At 58.5% G+C, this 23,995-nt stretch overlaps 1 protein-coding gene across 2 annotated transcripts in view; it reads left to right on the forward strand.

Annotated features, from left to right (window-relative positions):
* The window catches only part of RIMBP2 (RIMS binding protein 2), a 140,030-nt gene that overhangs the window by 51,630 nt on the left and 64,405 nt on the right, over positions 1 to 23,995 (forward strand). The window lies entirely within an intron of this gene.

Here is a 23,995-nt window from a genome sequence, read left to right on the forward strand (position 1 = left end):
CTCCCGACACACCTGTTGCCCCGCGCCTGCGGTTTGGCTGATTGGTCCCCACAGCTGGCATTTGCCCCGTTCTCACACCGACGCTGTGGGAGCTGCTGGGCTCTTAACTGGCTGCATGGCCACCGGGCCCGTAGTGGGGACAGTTGGGGCGGCCGCTGGCCCCACGGGAGGATAGTGTCGTGTGTGGCTGAGCTGCTGTGGACAGCTGCGTGCTGTGTGGCGAGCTTGGCTCCTCAGTGGAATTATGGATTTCTTGCCACTTGCTGTCACACCCGTCCTGCCCCCACGTGCACCGCTAGCGTGTCCCTCACTTCTGAGTGTTCCTAGGTCACTGGCCACTCACTGCACATGTTGAAAATGACGGCATATGATTTTTATTTCAAATGGCATTTTTTCCCCTCAGTCTCTGCTATACAGCCAACTCTAAGCTCCTCGAGAACAGAGGCTTTGCCTGTTCGCCGCCGTTTTTGAGTTCCCAGGATCTACAACAGTGCCCGACACATAGTAGGTGCCCGACACATAGTAGGTGCCTGCTAGTATTTGCTGAATTAATGACCAGCTTTTCTATGAATTAAAGAAACCCAGTTACTATTAGCTATTACTGCACCCATTTAATTGCTGCTATTATTTTTATTATGTGACTTTGGTTTTTCCTACTACAGCCAACCCTTGAATAGTGCAGCGGGTAGGGGCACCGGCCCCCACACCACTGCAAATTTGGGTATAGCCTTGAGTCCCCCAAAGCTTAACCACCAACAGCCCAGTGTTGGCAGGAAGCCTTACCGATACCATAAACAGTCATTAACACGCGTTGTGTGTGATGTGTACTGTATACTGCACTCTTACGATAAAGCAAGCTAGAGAAAAAAGGTTGTTAAGGAAACCGTCAGAAAGATAAAATGTGTTTGTGTCACTGTACGTGTTTATGAAAAGCCCACGTTCAAGGACCAACTGTGTTTACATAAAGCCCCAGTGCAGACCCGGCCGTACCTCACCCAGTCTACGCAGATGGAACTGTCCCCCGGGAATAGCCAGCCCTCACCCTGGCTTGCTCGGGAGAGCAGGTGGAACGTGGGGAGTTTTGGGGGAAGAACAAGGGCTAAGGGGCTACTGGGACCCCCTGGCTGGGTGGCCAGAGGGAGGTGCTTTGCTCTCAAAGCTGACGGAGGTTCGCCCTTCTCTGGAAGGCTCCCTCTGATGGGCTCATCAGGTGTCGGCTCCTGCCCTTCAGGTGGCGGTCCAGGTCCTTCTGCCTCACCAGCGACATGGGAGGACCCACCGAGGCTGTCCCAGGTGTCCAGAGGGCCCGCTGTTCTAGGCTCGTAGCAGACTGACCGCCTCCTAGGATTCCCGGTGCTTCTTCCTTGGAGCTGATTAAGATTTTACTCGTGCAACTAGGGACAGTCACAGAGCACACGGGGACGCCTGCGCAAGCTGCTCTGTGGGTTTGCAGAGGAGGCGGATGGCAAGGGATGCTCCGTCACTGATAAACGGCTCAGGTGTTGGGACCGGCTGCGTAGGAGGCTGCGTGGCATTTGAGAAGCTGGGCTTGGGAATTTCTGTGTTTTTTCTCACCGGATAACACCTCACAGTCCAGAAACAGTTTTTATCCTCCACAAGGGCGTGTTTGGCATGCAGGTAATTTTGTCTGCCTTTTAGGGGCTGGCTGGAAGGAAGAGCTTGCAAATAGTTTGTATCAAATCAGGTGACCGTGGGACTGGGGAACTGGCAGTCTTTCGCCAGAGGTTTCGAAGCCAAGCACTTAGATTTAAGCTCCTGGGAAGAAGCGCACACATCAGGTTTGCAAGAGGGTCCGTTAGCGTGGCAGGTGTTCTGATTGCAGTTGGGGTGTCGCGAGCTGCAGTGCACGGCTCTGCCCTGCCTGCCTCTGTCCCAGCAGAGGGGCCTGCCACCTGCAGCTCGTGGAGGGAGTCAGCACCGACCGGCTGGCGTCTGGCTCACAGCAGGGTCCGCTCTCCGGGCTGGCCCCCGGGCCGCGTGGGCACCATGGCCCTGCCTGCCTGCAGGGGCTGACTAGGCGGCGGTGGCCACGAGCCAAGGCTGGCCGTGAGGTTTGGAGCCCTGGGAATGCACCGTTTAGAACTGAAGTGTTTAGAGGGCTGAAGCATAAAGTTCTCATGCCCGCGAGATATCCCGGGTCTCCCCACTTGCAGTGTTGGCTGTCTGAGAGACCCCCAGGGAGCCCGCCTTCCAGCTCATGACAGTCCCAGGCTGTTCCTGTTGCTAGCAACCAGGAAACCAGACAAACGTGCAGACAGGCGGTCCTGACGTGAGGTTCAAGTCAATGGAAGTCTTGGCAGACATGTGAGCAGGTGGCTTCTGTGACAGCACTTTTTACTCCGGGGCATGTGGCAGTTGGTGTTGACGTGATGGCTCCAGGGCACAGGTAGGAGAGACTGAGCCTCATTTGAAGGTCAAATCAGGAGACGGAGACCCCACCATTATGCCAGCGAGACAGTTTCACACGTGTGTGTGCAGAACCGCTGACCAGGTAGCAGCTGGAAAGGCAGGAAGGAGACGCTGAGTGGCGAACGCCCTGAGGCCGGATCATTGAAACTCAGGGCCAGGGCGGCAGAGGCACAGAGGGGACCCAGGGCCCTGCTAGTAGGAGTCACCTGCTGTTCCCGGAAACATCCAGTGGGTGCCTGTGCAGGGACAGTGGCAGGGGCCCCGAGGGACTTTCCCCACCTCCGTCCTCCTGTCTCCCGGTGGCCTGCTGGCAGAGTCAGGCGGCAGCAGAGGACGGACGGGCGGCCGCGCAAGGGCATCCGCACACGCACGGGCGGCCGTCATGACACAGTGACGGTGTAGACTCCAACTCATGAGGACAGAAACGCACCCGTAAAGGTCAGCACGCTTTTTCGGCAGGAATAGATTTGTGGTGGGACAAGTGACCCTCCCTTCCGGTGGTGTCCTGTGTGCCAGACCCCACGTCTGCAAACCTCAGGCCTACGGACTTGTCTTTATGTGGTTAAATCACTGTTGTTTGTTATGAATCTACAAGGAGTAATTATATGAATACATTCTTAGGAAACTTTTAACAGTTTAGATACTTCGAAAGTTCCCTTTGGCATGAAGAATTTTGGTTGTCCTAGGCTGTACTCTGCGTTTCTGCTTTTGCTCAAGTGAACCGCTGTTTAGGTCAGCAAGTTGAATCTGTCCACAGCTCTATGGGACCTTTGCTCACTTCTCACACTCTGCCTCCGCCGGTGTTTGCTGATCGCCCCCTCTTCCCCCTGCACCCCAGCCAGGCTACCCCGGGCGTCTGCATAGGCCGTTCCGTATTTACCCCTTTCTTACTGGTGACAGATGCCACCTCGTGGTTCTCGGTAAGAGCTGGTATTTGACAGGACTGCGGGACAGGAAGTACGTTATCTCCGATACGGGGCTTCAGATTTTTACCGCTGCGTTGAGAGTAAAAGCAACGTTATTTAAAAGTAATCAAATATGGCAGTGGATTGGTCCCTCCTTCCCACTTTTCTAGAAAAATTAGAATGCTATGTGGCTACAACCCGGAAATAAATGGTTTTTATTTCATTGCCTATAATTTTCATGTTAGCTTTTGTGCTGCTGGGTGAACAAGCTCCAATAAATAAAAAGACCTAGAAAGGTAGATCCCCGTACTGTTTTACAGCCAAACAATTCAGAGAGAGAAGAAAACCAATGTGCTCTGTGGCTGGGACATGAGCAGGAATCACCGAGTTGAAGGAACTCCCAGTGACCCTACAAATGTCCAGAAAATGGCTCGGAACTTTTCTAAGACGAGACTGGCCAGTCATCCTCCGAGCCCCAGCCCTTTCCAGACACCGCTGTTGGCGCCGGGATCCAGCAGGAAACCACACGGACCCACATCCCTCCGGCGCAGAGCTCCGTGCTGGCGGGTGGGGACAGATAACGCGTAATTGAGAAGCGGGGTCGCGGGGTCACGTGGTCCTCTGCGTTCCCGAGCCTCCAGGCGTCACGCGGAGGCCGCGCGTTCTTCGTTCTTCGCGCCCACGGGCAGTGGGTGAGGGTTCCGACCCCACGGCCTCACCCTCACCCGCACCTGTCATTTCCCATCTGCGGCCGTGCTCTGGTGCGTGTTATGGTTTCCGGGTGTGTTTCGCGGATGACCGAGGATGCCGAGCGTCGTCTGCCATGCTCCTTGGACATTTATGGTACTAAACGCCACCAAGTTGCTCACTTAAAAAGGGCTAGTTTTATTTTATGTGACTCTCACCTCAATTTAAAACAGATGTTTTAAAAAAGTGAAAGACGTTGTTACATGCTTTGGTGGGAAATGCTTTGGAAAAATATAGCGTTAAGGGAACTGGGGCTATGAGATGGAGAGGGGGTGGCTGCGAAGACGTTTGAAATGTTTCACAAAGGTGGCGAGGTGGTCTCCGCAGGGAGATGAGATACGAGCGAAGACTGAAGGGTTAAGGAGCCTGCCACGCAGACACCTGGGAAAAGAGCCGCCCAGGCAGAGGACAGCGGTGCGCAGGCCCCGGGCAGGGAGGGCAGGACTGCGCGTGCGCGTGCGCGTGCGAGAGCGAGGCTGCGGGGGCGGAGCGGGCAGAGTCTGCGGACCGAGTCTGCGGGACCAAGTCTGCGGGCTTGTGCGTGGGAGAGCGACCCACGCGGACTCCGTTCTGCAAGGAGCAGCGGCTCCGTGCGTGTCTCAGCACTGTGCGCACACCTGGAACGAATGCAATGTCATGTGGCAGCTAGAATTGGGAAAACAAGGGACCAGCAGCTGCCGAGTCGGAGGAGATAGTGGCGGCCGGTGGCGCGTGTGCCCCAGCTGGCCGGCCAGGCTCGGGGTGACAGCGCGGTGCGACACAGCTGGCCTTCTCTAGGTGGCACCGTGGAGGTGTAAGGTCTCACGGGGAAAGTGGCTGCAGCTGCGAGAGCTGTGTGGCGCTGCGGTGGGGCGCGCCAGCTCACCCTTCCGAAGGCACGCGCGTCCTGTCGCGGTCCCGCGACGACTTACTGTGTCCCCCGTGTAGTTTGGCTGCTCGTCCCTTTGGGTAACCTCATTGGTAGCTGGAGACCCGTCCCAGCCCGTTTCCTGTTAACGTTTGGTCTGGAGACCCGAGTCCGCCGACATTCAGCCTGTTCCAACCAGTGTCGGGTACTCGCGTTCCAGCTAACTGGGCTGTGAGATGCCACCTGGGCGTCCTGTGAGAAGGCTCAGCAGGACTTGGGGTTCAGGTGTCTGGCAGTCCATTTACTTGTGCTGGAAAAACGCGGCTGGCCTCAAGGGCACGGGGATTTGAAATGGACAGAGCGGGTCCCTTTGTGTTGCGCTCACCGAGGACTTCTGAATGGTTTTCAAAGGCCCTCTTGGGTTAAGACCCAAACACGGGGTAGCGCTCCCAGCACCCGTTCTGTGCAGCGTGAACGGACTCCGCCCTCCAGCGTCGTCCTCAGGAAGGAAGATGAGAGCAGAGTCAGACGCGTCGCCACCAGCCGTCAGCCCCACCCGCTGGCGCTGTCAGAGGTTCTGCCCGGATCTCGTTAAACGCACGGTGAGTTGCTCTTGGCTCTCCCGTGTCCTTCTGCCTTTCAGAGTCGCTCCCGGAGGTGCCCAGCGGGGCTCTGACAAGCTGTCACACGGGCAGGCAGCTCCTGCGGACCTGATAGGCCCCGGTGGCCTGGTGACACTCCTGCCACCTCACTCCTGCCACCTGGCCCAGGTTTCTCTCAGCTTCCACCACTTTCCCCAGCGGCCCACGTGCCTTGGCGTCAGCAGACCCACCTTATAGCCCAGGTGGCTCCCCTCTGGCCTTCGAGGTGGCCTCCCCGACAGGGGTTGGTCCTGGAGGGGGTGTGCTGCGACAGTAAGAGGAGGGACTTGCGGTGGCCTCCAGGAGTTCCCCTTTCTTCTGAGTGAGCTGCAGGAGGCACCCCCTCAGCTTCCCTGGAAGCTGTCACCATCCTGACTGCTGCTGAGGGCGGAGTCGGTGCGCGGCCCTGAGGAGAAGCAGGCACTCGTGGGGGGCCCCACCTCGGGACTCCCCGCCACCCCGTGCCACCGAGCTGGTTTTAAGTGTCACCCGAACATAATGGGGCGAGTGGAAATTCTACCTGCAACAGCACCTTGCCACTTTCCAGCACCATCTATGAGTTACAGCCCATACCTCGCCCTGTTCCCTGCTCCTGAAAGTGGGTGCAGATGTGGCAGCAAAGCCTGGAGCGGTGAGGACCGCGGTCCCCCGTGCCTGGCACAAAGGCTGTCCGCGGCAGGGCCTTGAGGGGCTGGCATCCACGGCACTCAGGGGTCTGGCATACTTCACAGCTTAGACTTCGTGACCTGGTGAATGAGTTCCGTGGAGTAACAGTGCTATCTGTGAGATGGAATTTAAGGCTTCAGCAAGGCTCCTTACACAGCAGAATCGCAGGCTCCGCCCCAGGCCTCCTAGCCGAGAATCTTCCCTTCACAAGGCGATTCCAGCTCCCGCTGGGGTCTTAGCAGGACTCTGGTCGCCCTTCTGAGAGGCCACCTGCCTTTGAAAGAGAAGCCAGTGCAGCACATGAAACCCCAGGCTGACTTCCCCGCCCCCGCCAGTCTCCCTCCTGGTTAAACACGAACATCTGCACTGGGGGCCTCAGTGCTCGGTGCTCTGTGAATCAGGCCCGCCCTGCAGAAGGACATGGTGGCTGATCCCCGTGTCCCCACCCTGGGAGGAAGAGAATTCATTGAATCTCAGGAGGAGAGCAAGCCTGCCCCACCCGGCAGCTGTGTGTGTTTGCAGAGCGAGGTGTGTCTGCTGGTGATCACAAAATATTATGATCCCATATGTCCAAACCGATCGTAGCTGTGCAGATGGTTACTATCAGACGTCTCTGTGGTGCCAGCGGCTCCTGTGTCCTTCGTGACCTATTCTCAGTGGGATGAGAGAGGGCTCGGGTGGCCGTGGTCAGCTGCAGACTGCTCAGGCGTGTCCCCACCGAAGTTCAGGCAGCCCTTGTGAAAGATCCGTTTGCGTCTTTCCCGGAACAGCATTGTCACCACAGCGGTAAGAGCGGCCGCCAGTAGCCATGGCGCACTCAGCGCACGCCAACACCCGTTTGCTCCCTTACCCATCACAGCGACCCGATGACACAGACGTTGTAGCACCCGCACTTTTCAGATGAGGAAACGGGGTCCCAGGGGCCAAGTCGCTGCCTCCCAGCCCACCCAGGTGGGCAGAGGCTGGACCTGGGGTGCTGAGCAAGGCCAGCGTGGGCCATGGACGGCTCAGAGGGCAGTGCGTCTTACATATTTATTTTTCATCAGTTTCCGAAGGTAGCTGTTACTCACCTGTTGCTATGTAATAAATTGTTCCAAAGCCAGTGGCTTAAAACAACACACTTTTCCCTGTCTTGAAGCTTCTGAGGGTCAGGGACCCAGGTGCAGCTTAGCCGGGTCCTCCCGCTCCGGGCGGTGGTGGGCGTGCCTGCGAGGTCAGCTGGGCCGCATGCATCCTCTGCGGCGACACCCACTCCCAGCTCTCTCACTTGGTCGGAGGCCATGGAGGGGTCTCCCCAGCTTTCTCACCCCGCGGAAGGCCATGGGGGGGGTCTCTCCAGCTCCCTCACCTGGCTAGGGGTGGTTCGGGGACAGAAGGTGCTTCCTGGATGGTCTGCGTCAGCCACTGGCAATCCTGAGTGTTGGCCAGGGACACGGCTGCGTGGTGGCCACTGGGACGGCAGGCTTAGGGGCTGGTCACCTGAGTCCACTAGCGCTAGCGTGCGGTGCTAGGCCAGGGGCCACTCCTTATGCCTTAGTTTCCCACTGGTAAAGGACGGCTAACACGTGCCCCCTCGCGGTGTCCCGAGCGCTGACACAGACGCAGCAGACACGTGGGCACCTGCTTACGGGCTCGCGCGCTCTGGACGGAGGGCGTGGTGGGCGTGGTGGGCTTCCCGTCTCGTCTCTGTGCCGCAGAAGCTGCTCCCTGCAGCACAGGAGGGGGGCGGGTCTGGCCGAGGGCGCGGGTGTTTTGGGTTCCGAGGACATCCCGCTGCCTCTGAGTCGTGTCCTTCCGCTCAGACTTCTCCAACCCTCCGGCTTGGCCCACGGGGCACACAGATGGCTCCTGGTGCCCGGTGCTTCTCCACCATGTGCCCTCGTCCACGCTCATCCTGCTTCTCACAGCTGGGGTGGCGGCTCCCGGCCCCTGTCCAGCTCCTGGGCGTGGTCAGCTACTGGTCCCTGGCATTCCCTGGCCTGTAGACGCTTCGCCCCCAACTCTGCCTGCGTGTCCTCTTGACGTTGTCCCTGTGTGCGTGCAGGTCCACGTCTCCCCTTTGATGAGGACACCAGACATTGATTGGATCAGGCCACCCTGTCCAGTAGGGCCTCGTCTGAACCGATTTCATCTGACCGTCCAGCAAATGGGTCACCTCAGTTTCTGGGAGTTAGGACTTCAGCGTTTGAATTTTGGGGGCACACAGTTCATCTTGTGAGGGGACTTAGCCATTCCACTTGGATCAGGACGCTGAGATGCAGAGGCCTTGTCCCTGCACGTGCGGTCGTGCTGGCCTGGCACTCTGGCATTGTCCCCACCCTCTGACCCTCCTGCCCCTGTGTCCCCAGGGGCCAACCCCGCGCACTGCCCGCCCCGGCTCCCAGTGAGATAGAGGGGCTGGGGACAGAGGTCGGGAACGTCTTCCCCCCTTCTTGTCCTGGGGCTGGACTCTGGCAGGGTGCAGTATCCCCGCGGCCCCAACTGGGCGGGCCCTCAGGCGGGTGGTGCAGCTTCTACGGAGCGCTGGCCGCTCACCCCGCACACCCTGCCACACTGCTTTCTCCTTAGCCCCAGCCCCCGGCGAGGCAGCCATCTGTTTCCAGACAGCACCTGATTGGTTCGGCGCCCCACGTTCCAGTCCTCTCTCTTACACAAGTGGCAGGGGAAAGTGATGCAGACCGCTGGAATGGACGCGGGTCTCAGCACTGCCTAGAACCCCGCCTGGCCCACCGGCTGCGACTGCGCCCTGTGCCGCAGCTGGAGGAGGGGCTTGGTGGCCTTGCTTCTCATCTCCGGGCATGTTAGTGACAGTCCGGCCAGACGCAGGGCGTGTGTGCCGCTGGCAAAACCTTTCCTTTAAAAATAGAACCCCAAAGCCAGGAACCAAACACGGCGGGCCTCCAGCGCCAGTCAGAACGCACTTCTCCCCGAGTGCAGGGGGCAGGGGAGCCTGCGTGGTCCTGCGGTTGCCATGACAACCCGGTGTCCCTGTCAGGGCTGCTTCCGCTTTGTGTGCTGAGCCCGGCTCCTTGGGCCCCGTTCTGAGAGCCAGCCTTTTATGATGATTGCTCAGGACGGGACCAGACGATAAGTTTTGCCAGGCACGGAGCGTTGTGTGCACGGGCTCAACCAGCCCCTCTGGTTGGTGTGCCTGGGGGCTGCTGAGTGGCTTCCTGTGTTCGCTGTTTCACTAGAAACCCTTTCAAGGTCAAAGTCATAAAACACTGTAAAAAAAAATGCCTCCCGTAAATCAGAGGTAGGGCTGCTGGCAAATTGCTCACCACGCCCCTCCCCCCAGACAGGCCCCTCCCCAGACAGCCCCCTCCCCAGAGGGCCCCCTTCCAGACATGCCTCCTTCTCCCCATAATACACCTCTTCTCCTTAGACACGCTTTCCTCTCTCCAGACATACTCTCCTCCTTAGACACGCCTCCCCTCTAGACATGTTCTCCCCATACACCTCTCTCAGACACGCCCCTTCCAGACAGGTTCTCCCTCAGACAGCGCCCCTCAGATGCACCCCCTTTTCCAGACACGCCTTCTCCAGACATGCCCCTCCCCGGAGCACACTCTCCCCAGACACGCTCTGCACCCCTTGTTACATTTTCAGACATGGATATGGGACATGGATACACTTACACGTGTGAGCCGCCACTTCATGTCATAGAATCACCTCTCTGCCCCCAGATGAGGCCGGGGTGTGTGCTCAGGGCTGCGTTCGTGACCCTTGAGTTTATTAAATGGAATAAATGTCAGAGGCTCAAGTATAAAGATCAAAAGTTGTTTGTGTCCAGGACAGTAAGTGGCGCCTCAGCGAGACCCGTGCTGTCCCTTATTTTATCTGCCAGCTGCCATGACCGGAAACCAAAGGGACTCGTGGACACTTTTCCCCCGGCCGTCCCTTCGTGCTGGATCTGCGCGCTCCGCAGATGCTGCTTCCTGGTTTATCCTAAGGGGTGGGACTCGGCCGAGGGTAGCGGTCAGGTGCGCAGACCCTGGAGCCAGAGTGTGGCCCCGGGCAGGCTGGTCCCCACGGCTGCCTCAGCTTCCACTGTGTGAAACAGGGGCAGCGATGGCACTTACGTCCCCGAGTCACCCAGTGGCCCTCGAATAAATTAATATTTGTACACTGTGCAGAACAGTGCCTGACAAGTGAATGCAAATACTTGTCCAATGAATAGAATAAACACCAGGGGCTCCGCCCAGCAGGGCCTGCTCTGGCAGCTCCCCTCGTTCCCAGTCCTGTTCCTAAGCCTCAGTTGCTAGCACTGGGCCCCAAGGGCCAGGGCAGTGTGGCCACCTCACGACCACAGACGTGAGGTCGTGCGTTTGTGTGTTTATCTCGGGCGAGCCACCAAAGGTACTTGAACGATGGCACAGAGTGACGATAACTCGTGTTTCCCTGGGCCGGGCGTCGTAGCGAGCGTTTAACCTGAATCACATCATTCAAGCCCCAGAAAGGCCTCCCAGGTGGGTGACAGCGGAGGAAACCGCAGCTCACGGGAGCCGCGGCCGGTCGGAGATGCCCAGGCTGCGAGTGGCGGGGCGGGTGTGACGGCAGGATCGCTGCGCCTGCCCCGGGGTCCCTGTCCTTTGTCATCGCATGCTCTTCCAATTTTTGTCAACACCAGACTCTGTTCCCCAGGATCAGTGGGCTAGCAGATGTCACCTGTTCCTACGCCAAACCTGGAACACAGCTGGCCACAACTGTTTGCTGGACGTCTGGGGCACCACTGACCCCTTTCCTCCTTGAGCTTTTACTGTGACCGCATACATCTGGCGTCCTTAAGCCACGCACATCGCCAGTAGCCTCAGATCCCGCCACCAGCCAGGTGCGCTGAAGCGCAGTTTCTTCGCAGCCCCTTCGTCCCCGTGTAGGGGTTGGGGACAGAGATTCCAGTCCGCGTCCCCAGGGGCACCACTGGGGCGCTCGGGGACCGTGGTTGGGATGTGAAGCCCCTGATGTCTGAGTTCTTCACATTAAAGTTGGGATAGAGACAGCAAGATCGCCGTAAGTGTTAAAGACAAAATGTGGGTGAAGGGTTAACACGGCAGCGGGCGCACAGAGGCACCCGTAAGTGCGAGCTGTCATGGTGCTGACGCTAGTTAGTTTATAGATGCCTCTGGTGCGGAGCATTTTCCTCGAATCGAAGATGCTCTGTACCATTTACTCAGAAGTAACTACTGCCACAGGACGGAGTGGCCGTCTCTTCAGCACCTGGGACAGGGTGCACTCAGCTGAGGCGGGGACACAGGTGTCAGCGATCGGTGCAGACACAAGCCCAGCCCGATGCTTTTAGTCACTGATTTGTCGTCTGATTTTCATGGTAAGCTGCAGAATCAGCAAGGCGATTGTCGTGCAGACGTGGCCGTGCTCTGCTGGCGCCCGCCGTCAGGGTTGCTGGCGCCCGGCGCCCTCACGGCGCGCTGTAGCACTGCGTCTCCTGGGGCAGAGCCCTGGCTTAGCCGTCGCGCGTCGCCGCCGCTCTTGCCTGTTATGTTTTACACACAGACCACGTCCTGACACCGCAGGGGGCAGTCACCTTGGGAAACATTACTGCGCTAATCGTGTTTCACGAGTTTACTTGCGGAGTCACTTCTGGAAAGAAGAGATACTTTGTGTCAAAGACAGCTTCACTAAGGTGAGTGCCATGAGGACATTGCTTTTTAACTGTGCACACGGCCCACTCCCCGACTAAGCAGGATTACGCCAGAGCAGGGGGACGTCACGCGTCTCCACGAAAACACACGCACCAGTTGCTCCTCTTTCGTGTTTTGAAAGCTCTCCTCTCTCCTTCGTGATTTGCTGCTAACATTAAGTGAAACTGGTAGACCATTTGGTATGTGGGGCGTGTAACGTATGAATAAAATGTTGTAAGGTAACTGGCGTTTGTGGAGAAGGACCAGCTTTAACGGAATCTTACTTGGAGCGTGCTCTAAGTCTTCGCAGCACTGGAGGGACTGACTGGAGTGGTCACGTGTTGAGCCCCTGCTCGGTTTTCCCGTATTACATTTATGAATTTTCTGTTGTTAGGGACACGTACTTCTGGAAATCAGACATAGACAGCTGATCCTAGAACTGTCACCTACAATTCACTCTCGGACTAGCAGCCCTTGCCAAAGCAATAAAAGAAGAAAAAACAATTAAGAAATATAAAAAGAACAAAATTATCATTATTTGCATCCTATTATTTTTTCAAATAATAAACCAAGGAAACCCTGTAGTTTTGTAATTGACATCTCTCTTTCCTTTAATAACTGGGTGCCTCCGGACGTGTATGCATGAACGCAGATGGGGCGACGAAGCAAGAGGTGTCACTAATGAATTACATCACGGGGGACATGCCGCAGGGTTCCGGGGAGATAGCACAGTCACATCAGCTCTCTTCCTGGCTGAGTCCCAGTGTAGTTGCCTGTACCTCTGCACGGGCACGGTGTAAAGGTGGCAGCCGGGGCCCAGACGCCCCTCCGCAGCACAGGAGAAATACGCACATGTGTCCCCTCTGTCACAGCCGCACTTTCTGTTAAACGGTGTTTGAATGCTTCTCAGGTGGGCTGTCTAGCCCCTCATTGCAACCGCAAGCCTAGAGTGGTGGCTCGAAGTTCCCAGACCTATGGGCATCGGTGCCAGCTCAGGCCATACACCAGAGGGAATTTTTATTTAGCGTGAAGGTGCTTGCTGTTGATTCAGTGCCGCGGGACATGACAGAATACCCACCAGCCTAGGGTTGCACGTTTGAATTGGCCGGTCCCCGCAAATTGAGATCATGTTGAATAAACTGCACTCTGCCAGCTTCTCTTACAAGTGTCCTAGGGTCGATCGATTGAGGAGACAAAATTATTGTCATAGATGTGGGCGTCTTCTCAGCTGCTTTCGCAGAGTCATCAGCACCCAGTCAATTCTGCAAAAATCCCCCAGAAATATGTCACCACACAGCTACCCACCAAAGCTGCTGACAAAGGGTGGGTTTCTCGAGGGATCCTACCTGATTAATCACAGTCCGAGCGGTGAGAAGGGCGTGGGCAGCCTCCTTCCCGGGAATGATCTGGGTGGGGACTTAAGGGCAGGTTTGTGGAGGTGAGGGAAAGGCCACCAGGAAGCATTCTGCAGTGCCACCGGCCGGGGGCCATACCAGCCCCAGCCATGAGCGCGCAGTGAAGGCCATTGAGACGAGATGCAGGGCATGGCAGCCGCTGCGTCTGTCACACAGATGGGACTCGGAGTCGACGCCGAGGAAGAGCAGAAGGCGCAGCGATGGGGGAGGCTTTCGGCTTCCTTCGTCACCCGCGTCCTCCCCTCCAGATCACGTCTGTGACGCGCATTCCGTTTTTATTTTCAGGACACGAGGGAGACAAATCCTGGATTCCTCGTGTTACTTTCGTTCATGGTTTCAGCGAGGGCGGGTTTTGGATGGTGGCCTGTCATTGGAAGGCGAGCAGGCAGGCCGGTCCCCTAAGGGCAGAGCAATGGAGAATGGACCTGGCACCGGGGGCTGGGGACAGCCAGCACCTAGGTTCCCATTCGTCACCCACGGCCCGAGGGGTGGGCGGGCAGCTGCGCCAGCTCCGCTTTACAGATGGAGGAGCCGTGGCCCAGCTGTGCTGTCCACAGGCCTGCGACGGCGCAGGGCCCAGAACGAGCCGCCGGGTGGGTGAGCAGGATGCCGGGGCGGAGCAGGACTCGTGCTCTGAGAAGCATCTTCGTCATCAGCTTTCTTCGTCTGCACAACAGGAGGCCATTTTTTGCCACTTGCAGTTAAAAACCACCGATTGGAAACCGGGGTCCAGGTCCCTGAGATGGAACAGCGTCGGTGGTGCCCGGCCGTCCCGTGGGGCTGCGGGCCTTGGCCCGGCCCACCCCGGGAGCCGGTGCCGCAGTGCGCTGCCGCGCGGTGGGTCTCTTCCCACGAGAACGGGGTTTTTCTTTTGGTGATTCTTCAAAACCGTGGAGGCCAGAGGCTCTTCCTCACCACCTTTTCTCAGAAGCAGTTTGCTGGGTTTTCCACAGCAGGATTGTGGGTGTTTCCAGAAGCTAGGACTCACTCCGGGCCTCCGAGAACGATCCGTGCCCGATTCCGAGAGCGGCAGGGAGCTGACGGCGCTGGCTTTAGGTTGGGCGCCGCCGTCTGGGGCTGGAGAGTCTGCTTCGCGGAGAACGCGCATGCGCTGGGGTCCCCCGCTCACGCCTGCATTACGCCGGGGCCAGCACCCCCGCCGCTCTCAGCCAACTGCCCAGTCCCCGGGCCCTCCCGGGGGGAGGGAGGCCATTGTGTCGAGCCACCAAGCTGACCTCATAAGACGCACGCTAGGTCTCGCACGCCCTGCTCGCGGCCCTTCCCTGCGTCCCGTCGGCCTTGCAATAACGCCCAGGCCCCCGCGTAGTGCGTGGCTGGCTTCCTGCCCGCTGGGTCTCTGCTCTTTTTCCTGTTCCACCGTGCTCCGTCCCAGGGCCTTGGCACCTGCTGTCCCCGCTGTCCGGGCTCCACAAGCCATCCATGTGGCTTGCTCCCTCACTTCGTGTAGGTCTCTGCTTAGACGTCACCTTCTCACGGGCACCTTCCCTCACCTCGTTTTCTAGAAGGTTCTTCATCTTCCATTTTCACTTCTCTGCATAACATCCCCTGACACTCTTTCGTATGAAACGGTGTCCTATGGGACGGCGTCCTATGGGAAAGCTATGCGGAGAAGAGAACACACAGTGTACGAATGTCACGTCCGTGTGGTCTCCCCAGAGCTCTGTCATGGTCGGCATTTTTTAAGTGAGTTAGCAGGTCGGTGTTCCAATAAAACTTTATTTATGGAAGCAGGAGGCAGGCTGATCTGGCTTATGGGCCGTAGTTTGCAGACTTGCCTTCTCTAGACAGCCACAGATGACTGACAACCAGCCCCAGAGGGTGGCAGAGCCACAGGTGTGGTCTGCGGTGTTATCGCCCTGCCCTGCGGCAGGTCTGAGTGCCGGGGACTCGCTCTGGCAGTGCAGAGCCTGGGTACTCCCCTGCTGCTCAGAAAACGTGCTTGCTTGTTATTGTGCTCAGGGGGATGCTGTGTCCGCAGGGCGGCGAGAGAGGGACCTTTCGCATCAGGCAGGGTCAGCTGCACGGGAAGGTGGGTGGCACTCGCGAGCAGAGACCTGCACCCTGAGGTGGAGCTGCCCTGTGGACCCACCAAGGTCGTAACCTCCCTGGTTTCCTGAAGGTCCCCACTTGGGACCAAAGACAAAGCGTGGGTGTTCTCGGCCAAATGCCACCCCCCGGACTGCAGGCCCAGGTGGCCGCATTTCCCGATTTTTCACCAGAGTGTAAACCCTCATTTTTATATTGGACTTTCCACTTTTAAATGTCAGTAGCCATTCAGATGCCTTGGGGCCGCACAGCGAACGCAGCACAGGCTGCCACTCTGGGTGTGCTCGCCCCACAGCGCCGAGGAGCTCACGGAGCCCTCCCCCACGCGGGAGGGGTCTCCAGACGCGCGCTTGGCGTAGGTCAGCCTCTGGAGTCCCGAGCTCCCGCGTGAACGAGAATGGAAACGCCACGTTCATGGGCGCTTCATCTGGGGGCGACGGAGCAAGAGCGGGCCTGCGGGTGCCCAGTGCGTCCCCAGAGCCGGCCTGAGCGAAGGGGCCGTTTCACATGTGAGCTGGCAGGTCTGAGCAGTGACACAGGCCCGCCGGTGACTCTGCGTGCTGACAGAAGCCGTCTCGCCCCCTCCCCAGGCGGTGTCGGGTGGGCTGCTCTGCTTCCCCAGGCTCGCGCCCTGCCATGGCGGAGGGATTGGAGCTTGGGGCGCACCGCGCGTACAGCCCGGGCCAGCCTTTCTGCACGGGAGGACGGAAATGCTTTTCCTTGTAGACCGTGCCAGGGCTTGCCCAGGGGCGGGTTGTTTCCGTCTTCCCGGTGACACTGGCGGGTGAGGGTCATGGTGCCCGTTTCTGCAGGGAGGGGCGTGGGACATAGAGAGGGCGAGTTGTTGGCTGACAGTGGTGCCGCTGACCAGGGGGGTAGGGGGGCCCCCAGGTCAGGTCGCAACCTGCCTTCTCTGAATCTTCACTGACCTTGGACTTCGGACAGGAGAGGACTGCCCTCTTCCCAGCCCTGTGTCCTGTGCCCTACACGGCCGGTGGCAAACGGGAGTCAGAGAAAGTAAGTTCCACTCATACGAATAAAAGTCGGCTTCAGAGGCAGAGGGGGAGCCTCTGGGGCAAAGCGGGGCGGATCAGCCGCGGCCCCGGCCTGCCCGGAGAGCATTCCACCGGACCGGACCGGTGTTCGAGTTCTGCGGGATTCTACGGCCACATTGACGCGCTGTCTCGCTGGGGCTAGGCACTTCGGAGCGGGCCATTGTCCTGTGCCAGGCACCGTGTGGTGTTGGTCATCCTGCCATGCTCTGCTCAGACTTCTGGGAGGGTCTCGGCCTCTCCTCGTACCCTGTAGCCATGAACATGATGGAACAGCCCCCGACCCAGCCTTGGCTGACATTGCGTCATGGTTAGCCTGGGGTTGTAGAAGTTTTTGGGAAAAAGACCACGGGGATAGAGTGCCCTTCCGTCACATCATCTCCAGGGGCACGTGACACCAGCACGGCCTCCCCGAGCCGATGCTGACGGGGCCACTCGCAGTGGCCAGGCTTCTCCACTGCGAAGGTACCATTCTTCTCTGCATGTTACGGAGTCCGGCCCACACGCAAGAGGCGGGATTACGCTCCCGCACTGAAATTTTATTTGATTGACGTGAACTTAAGATTAAACAGCCGGATGTGGCTGGTGGCCCCACTGTTGGGCAGTGCAGGCCTAGTGAGATGCGTGAGGGCTCCAGGATGGTGGGGGTGGGGCTGGGGGGGGGCTGGGGGATGGGACCCTGCCCGAGCCAGCCGATCCAGATGCCCAAATAAGAGAAATCCAGACACTGTCGTGTAACGGGTGTGACGCTGGGCTTCTTTCAGCCTGACTCTGCCCCGTCGGGTCAGCTCACAGAACCTCCACTCGCGTTTGCTCCTGTAACTCACAGTTCTCATGGTGGAGAATCTGGAATCTGGCGAAGGCTAGACCCTGGGTTGGAAGGTGCAGGCAGAATCCAGACGCTCTTAAGGAAGCAGCGCCATTTGTAACAATACTGATAAATCATCTCTTGGACAAGCACATGTGGTTTTAAAAAGACACTTAATTATTTTTTATTGCCTGTTATTTGTAGAAGAGTCCTAGGAGGCTGCCCGTTACTTTACAAAGTTATAACAGATCTTTGCACATCTGTAGCTGGCAAGCTCAGCTTTAGATGCGAAGAAGTTCACCAATGATAAACATCCTTTTCATGTGACTTCCTGGTTTAAATTTTTCTACATATTGTTCCCTTTTTCCTTGTCATTATTCTCGAAGGCCGTATTGTGTAGATGTTTTTATTACAGGCATCCTGGAATGCTTTTTGGGGAGCAGGTAGGTTATAGTCTGTAAGTTACTGTACGTCGCACGTGGTGAGCAAGCAGATGGTAGAGCTGCATTTTATGCAGAAATTCAGTTCTGAAGTCAGCAGTTGTGCTGACATCATGCACAGAAAAAGTGACGCTGAAAGTCCCTTTAGCACGAGCCACCTCGGCGCTGCATCTGACATGTCTCGGCTTTCCTTCTGGCGTGGGGGAGCATGCCACTTACGGTGACGGCCAGGCGCTGTGGCTGCTTGCGTCTGGGGCACCAGTTGTCCCCAGTGGCACTCAGCGAAGGGAGAGACTTTCAACAGGAGAAGCTCGTGGAGACGAGGCTGGGGATGTTTTGCCTCTTCCCGCTCAGTACTGCAGGCTGTTGCCAGAGGGCTGGCTGGCATCTTTAATTTTTTTTAATCGAGGTAAATTTCATATAGAATTAGCCATCTTACAGGGCACAGTGACCTGCGACACATCACACTGCTGTGCGACCAGCACTCCTCTCTTGTTCCAAAACACGGTCATCACCCCACAGGGACACCCCGTGTCCTTCAGCAGCCGACCCCTGCCCCTCCTGCCCCGGCCCCTGGCACCCCCAGGCGCTTCTTGGCTATGGAGTCAGCTATTTCTGATTTTTCATATCATATATATATATATATATATAGCATATATATATATATATATATATATGTATATGTGTATATATATATATATATATATATATATATATATATATATATATATATATATATGTGGGTGTATATCTATATATATATATATATATATATATATATATATATATATATATATGTCTGGCTCTGCTCGCTGAGCACGTTTCGAGGTCCGTGCACGTTGCGGTGGGTGCCGGTGCTGCCCTCCTTGTCGTGGCTGAGTGATGGTCCAGGGCATCGTGGGCCACGTTGCGTGTGTTTGTCCGCTCACCAGCGGCTGGTTCCCACCACTTGGTGGTTGTGGACGGTGCGGCCGTGAGCATTCAGGTAGCAGCCTGTGTTGGGCCCGTTTTCCATTCTCCGCGTCTCTGCCTAGTGGCATTCCTGGGTCCTGTGGTGACTGTGTAACCTGCTGCACCACTTTACACCTCCGCCCCACCCCCCAGCAACGTGGGTCCAGCTCCCTGCATCCTCGGCCAGGTGGCATCGTAACTGTCCTCTCTCTCCTTGCTCTCCTCCCCGTCAACCCCGCCGCGTCGGGGAGGAAGAGCTGGTTTGGGGCTGCCTGCGTTCTGTGACCAGGGGGATGAAACAGCTTCAGCTGTGCTGGGTCCCGGCACTGGGACAGAGCCTGCGTCGCGGTGCATAGAAGCCGGGAGATTCCTGCACTGAGAGCAGCTCGTGCCAGAGGCGAAACCCGGCCACGCGCGTGCCGTCGAACCTGGGTAGCGTGGTATACTTGGCCGCTCCAGCTCGTCTCAACCGGTGTCAGGAAAACAGCCCTTAAACAGCACGGCGTGCTCCTCTGTCGTTAGTGGCGTTGCTGGCACGTGCCCGAGGTCTGGATAGCATGCAGGTCAGCGTTAGCGTGCGTCGCAGCTAAAGCGAGTGCATGTCTGCAGACTTTTCTGAGTATAGAAGGGGACTCAGAGGCTTGGGTTTGTCTCTCGCTGCCCCAAGCCCAGAGTGACGTAGGACAGTGGGAGCAGCGGTCTGTAGCAGGCCCTTTGTTCGTGTAATGTCCTGTCACGTTCAAGTTGCCCGTTAGAGTCGGCAAAGTGCGTTTGTATGATTATCTCATTTAAATTGCCAAGAGTGCTCAGAGCGTTAAATAATTGGCCCCAAATTACACTTGGTGAATGTTGGTACCAGGCCTCCAGCCCAGGTTCTCCGAGGTTGGGGTTCTCGGTGTCCTGTGATTTAGCTGACTGCCCTGGGCCTTGGCCACAAGTGGCAGGCGTGGGGCTCAGTAACCGTCAGCACCCTGGACAGAGGCCGTCCATTCTGCTTTCTCCCTGGTCCTTCAGGCTCCCACCCCAGGTTCCCAGACCCCGTTTCTCCTCTTTCCTGCCCCTCCTCACTCGCACTGTCACCCCTGACCCTGCCTGGACGCCATGGCCACCTATGGAGCCTTTTCAGGAAGCGCGTCCAATGTTGACTTAGATTATCTTTATCGTATGTTATAATTGATGATGATTACATCACTCTTACATAATGTGGTTATACTAGACTTGCATGTTACAGCTGCATAGTCTACATCATAGTCAAACATAATATGGCTATATTTATAGCTCATAGTATAATCACACGGCCCGGTGATAAAACTGGTCTGTAAGACTTTCATAGCTTTTCTGAGCCATAAAGCCAAAGTAACGAGAAGCTCAGGGGGAAAAGCGTGTGAGGCCAGTAGTGTCCAGCGCTCAAGCGCGCTGCCACCGAACGTCAGAGGGTGTTCGTTCACCTGAGCCAGGTCCTGCGCAGCAGCAGCAGCGCCGTGGACAGCTGGCTGGACGTTCCCGCCACAGGTCTCTCAAGCTCTGCGAAGCCTCTGGCTCGTAAGCACGGAGGCGTCACCTGCTCCGTGCGTGAGGCCTTGGGGCTTTCCTTTCTCTCGGGGCGCTCAGGTGGCCTTTTCATTTCTTCCCGAAACATGCCACATTCTGCTCTTGGGGCAGCCGTCACGCTGCCCCTCAGTGGCCCGTTTCCTTCCTGCCACCCCACGAGGTGTGGGGCGGGGTGCCCTTTACCCCATTTGTAGGGTGTCCAGCAAGACATAGACACACGTGGAGGACTTTTACTGAAATGACTGGAACGGACAAGTCAGGGGAGAACACTGTCCCCTCTCGGGTCACAGTGTCCCTTGGAGAAAGTGGCATCCTGTCAGCCTAGCGTGCCTGGCGAGGGGCGGGGTGGGCCTTCCAGAACCTAGTAACCTCCTGCCCAGGCTGTGAGCTGCCCGGGGGGCCTGGGGAAGCTCCAGCCGCATGTCCACGTTCTGCGGGGGCGGGATCCCCGTGGGCCCTGGCGGCCGTGTTGGAACCTGTGGGCTGGGTGCCTTTTGCTTGTTCACGCCCCGTTCTGGAGCTGGAAGCCGAGGTGCTGTTGGGGCCTGCGTTGGGGGAGGCCTCGCTCCGGGCTCGTGGGCAGCACCTTCCCTCTGTCCTCCCGTGGCCTGGCCTCTGCGCGAGCGGGGACAGCGCTCGGTGTGTCTTCTCATGAGGACACCAGCCCTGGACTGGGCACCAGCGCTGTGGCCTCTGTGAACCTGAAGGCCCCTCTCCAGTGCAGTTGCATTGGGTGCCAGGGCTTCGCGTAGATTTAGGGGGTACGGTTCAGTCCACGGCAGGGAGCCAAGGCAGAGGTGGGCGCCAGTGGACACGTTTATCTCGGGTAAGCCCGCCCCCACTTCTCTCCTGCACCCCACAGCACCCGCATTCCAGTCGAGCCTGACCTCGTCTACGAGGCACCCCAGCTTTAAGCCAGCTCACCCTGTGGACGTGTTTGTCACGGGGGGAGTGCACGGCATGTGTTTCTATTTGCATTAAGGGCCAACATTTAGAAGCAGGTGCGTGTCAGGTCTGTCTCCAGCAGAGCTGAGGTGCTGGCTCCTTCCTCCGCACGCCAGGCGGCTGGGGCTGTAGCCTCCCCGCACTGGGGCACGTGCCCCGTTCTCACCACCCAGAGTGTTCTCTGCCTGTCACTTGCTGTCCCCTGGGGCTCCTCCCAGCCCTTCCCTCCTCCTCGTTCTCATCAGAGTTCACTTTCCGCCATTAAGTCTGCTACACAGGAGACGGGAAATCAGACGGCGCCATGCTGTCTCAGTGTGTTAGTGGATGTGGATGGGTCTCGACGCCTTCCTAACTGGGTCTCTGTAGCTGCCCCTTGGGGAGCGTCGGGGTGTGCGGTCCCCGCTGTCCTCTGACCGCTACACGCCCCTCCATCACGGGGCTGCCACGGCCGTCTGTGGTGGCCGGCAGCTGCGTGCTGTCCGTGTGCCTGGGCTCGTATTGGGTAGGTGCTGCCTCGCCCACGGCCGCTTCTGGGGAACCCTAAGCCCCCTCACTCTGTGTGGCTTCGAACGCGAAGGACTTGGCTCAAACCATGCCCCCTGCCACGTGCAGGGGTCCCACGGGCGGTTCTATTTCCTCTCCCTCCGGCGTCACTTCAGGCCAGTATGATGGAGCGGGAGGGTGGCTGCATGCAGCCTGCGGTCACTGTCCTGGTGAGGCCTGAGTCACCAGCCCCCCTCTGCCGGCCGTGGGCGTGTGTCATCACACTCCACTCCTGGGCACTCAGATGTGGTCAGTGGGCAGCAGTGTCAAAGGCCCACAACATGGAAGACAGTGGGTGTCAGCCACACTGCCCCGTGGAGCCGTGCGTGCACGCCTGTGGCCCGAGGCACCGGGCGGCCGGCCACGTGCCCCGGGCTGTGGGAGCCTCGTTGCTGGACAGGAGAGAGTGCCAGCCTGTGTCAGACCCGCCCCCTCCCGCCCCTTCCGTGAGCCGCGGTGCCCGCGCCTGCTGCTCTCGTTCTGTCCTCTTGCGACTGTGAGCCACGTCTTTGGGGGCCTGTGGTCTCAAGCACGCGGACGATCCGTGAGGCGGTCTGTGTTTTGCTTGGTGGCATTTCTCTGGAGGTGGTTCGACGGGAGCGGTGGCAGCGTCCCTGGGCGGGCCGCCCCGCCCTGCGCAGAGTCAGCGATGCCGGCCTCGGTGAAGACACACCGAGCACTGTCCCTACTCGCGCAGAGGCAAGGCCACGGGGTCTTAACGGGGTCTGCTGCGTGTGTGCACAGCAGGCGTTTTCTGAATTTCCCCCAAAGTGTCGCAAAGACGCTAGTCAGACCGGCGTCCGTCTGTGCTGGCCACCAGGGTGCCGCCTCCGCCCCACGCCCCTCTGGGCACACGCCGCGTGCGGGCGCGTCCGCGTCGTCTGCGTAGGCTCGGCCGGCTCCTTCACCCTTCCCCGGCCTTTCCGAGGTCCTCGTCCTTGCCGGCGGCTGGGTGTCTGTCTGCAGCGCCTGGGAGGGGCTTCGGCACCCACGAGGTGAGGCGTTTTGTGGCTCTGTGAAGGCGGTGGGAGTCGGGTGTTGGGGGACGACTGAGCTTCCAGAAGCTCTTTTTCGACTGGCCTCTCGCAGTGGGGAGCCAGTGTGCTGAGTGGTACCCGCGCGCCACGCCCTGCTGGGACCAACATGGGAGGTGGCTCCCTCCCTCCGTGTGGTGACGCTGTGGGTCAGTTTGGACCGGGCTTAGATCCTGACGTCATCAGGTGAAGCAGCTGACCTCGACTCAGAGATGGAATGGAAATGAAATAGGCAAAGGTGACAGTTCTGCCAGCACCGGGCATTCGGATGAGGGAGCCAGCCCCGTTTCTCGTCCCAGCCCAGCCCCTAAGCGAGATGCAAGGAGGTGATGGCACGAACCAGGGGTTGGTTGGTGGCAGAAGGTGGAAGATGTGGGCAGTGATCGTGTGCAGGGAAGTGCGCCCAGTGCCCACGAGGATTGTGTCACCTGACTGTCACAGCACCTGATCGGCTCGGCACTTTCCTGTCGACAGCTCTCGGAGAGCGTGGAGACACCTGTCTGGGCCCCACGGCTTCCTAGGGGAGGAGCCAGACTTTGTATTTCGGCAGTTGGCTTCAGAAGCCATGTTCTCACCCCGTTTAAAGTTTTGCCTCCGATTCTGAGGACCGGCTGCCTCCGTTTACCTTGGGGCACGTAAGGCTCCATGGTCAGGAGTCGGGCTCTGCCCTTGGGACCCGCCAGGCTGCCACAGTTCTCCGAAGGAGCTGGCAGGGGACCGTGTAGCGATTTGCTTTGCCTGAGAAAGACAGGGACAGGCATGTGCTCTTGAGAACATCTCAGAGGAGGGAAGGTGACACCGCAGCATCTAGTACTTTCCTGCAGCTCGGGGAGTCACTGTCCCCGCGCGTGAGGTGCGTGGAGGTTGCTTTGTTGCGTTTCGTCACTGCAAACACGTGGGTGTCAAGGCTGGAGGGACTGTGGCTGAGGAGGAGGAGGTTGCCGGGACCGCGGGGCCTGAGAGCCAGGAGGGGCTTCTCCGTCGGCACGTGTCTGAGGCCACGTGATTCCGCCCCCTCCTCCTGGGAGCGTGAATGGCGCACGGAGCAGAGCGCTCGCTCCGCGAGAGTCGCACATCGGTTCAGACGTGGGGCCAGGTGGCAGCTCGTGGAGGAGCTGGGCGGAGGACGCATGTGCCGGGTGTGGCCGACAGGAAGCGGTCTGGGGCCGGTCGCCGTCCGCGCTGCTGCTTGCTCGCCCTTTCCGCACGGGCTTCACCCCTTCCCCTGTCCCGGCGAGGGCGCTGCTTGCGGCAGGAGGCACTTCTGGCAGCTTTGGAACCTTCACCCGCCCCCCCCACCGCCCCCGAGTCAAT

This window comes from Pteropus medius, unplaced genomic scaffold (genome assembly GCF_902729225.1).
Source record: "Pteropus medius unplaced genomic scaffold, Ma_sr-lr_union100, whole genome shotgun sequence".
Taxonomy (NCBI): domain Eukaryota; kingdom Metazoa; phylum Chordata; class Mammalia; order Chiroptera; family Pteropodidae; genus Pteropus; species Pteropus medius.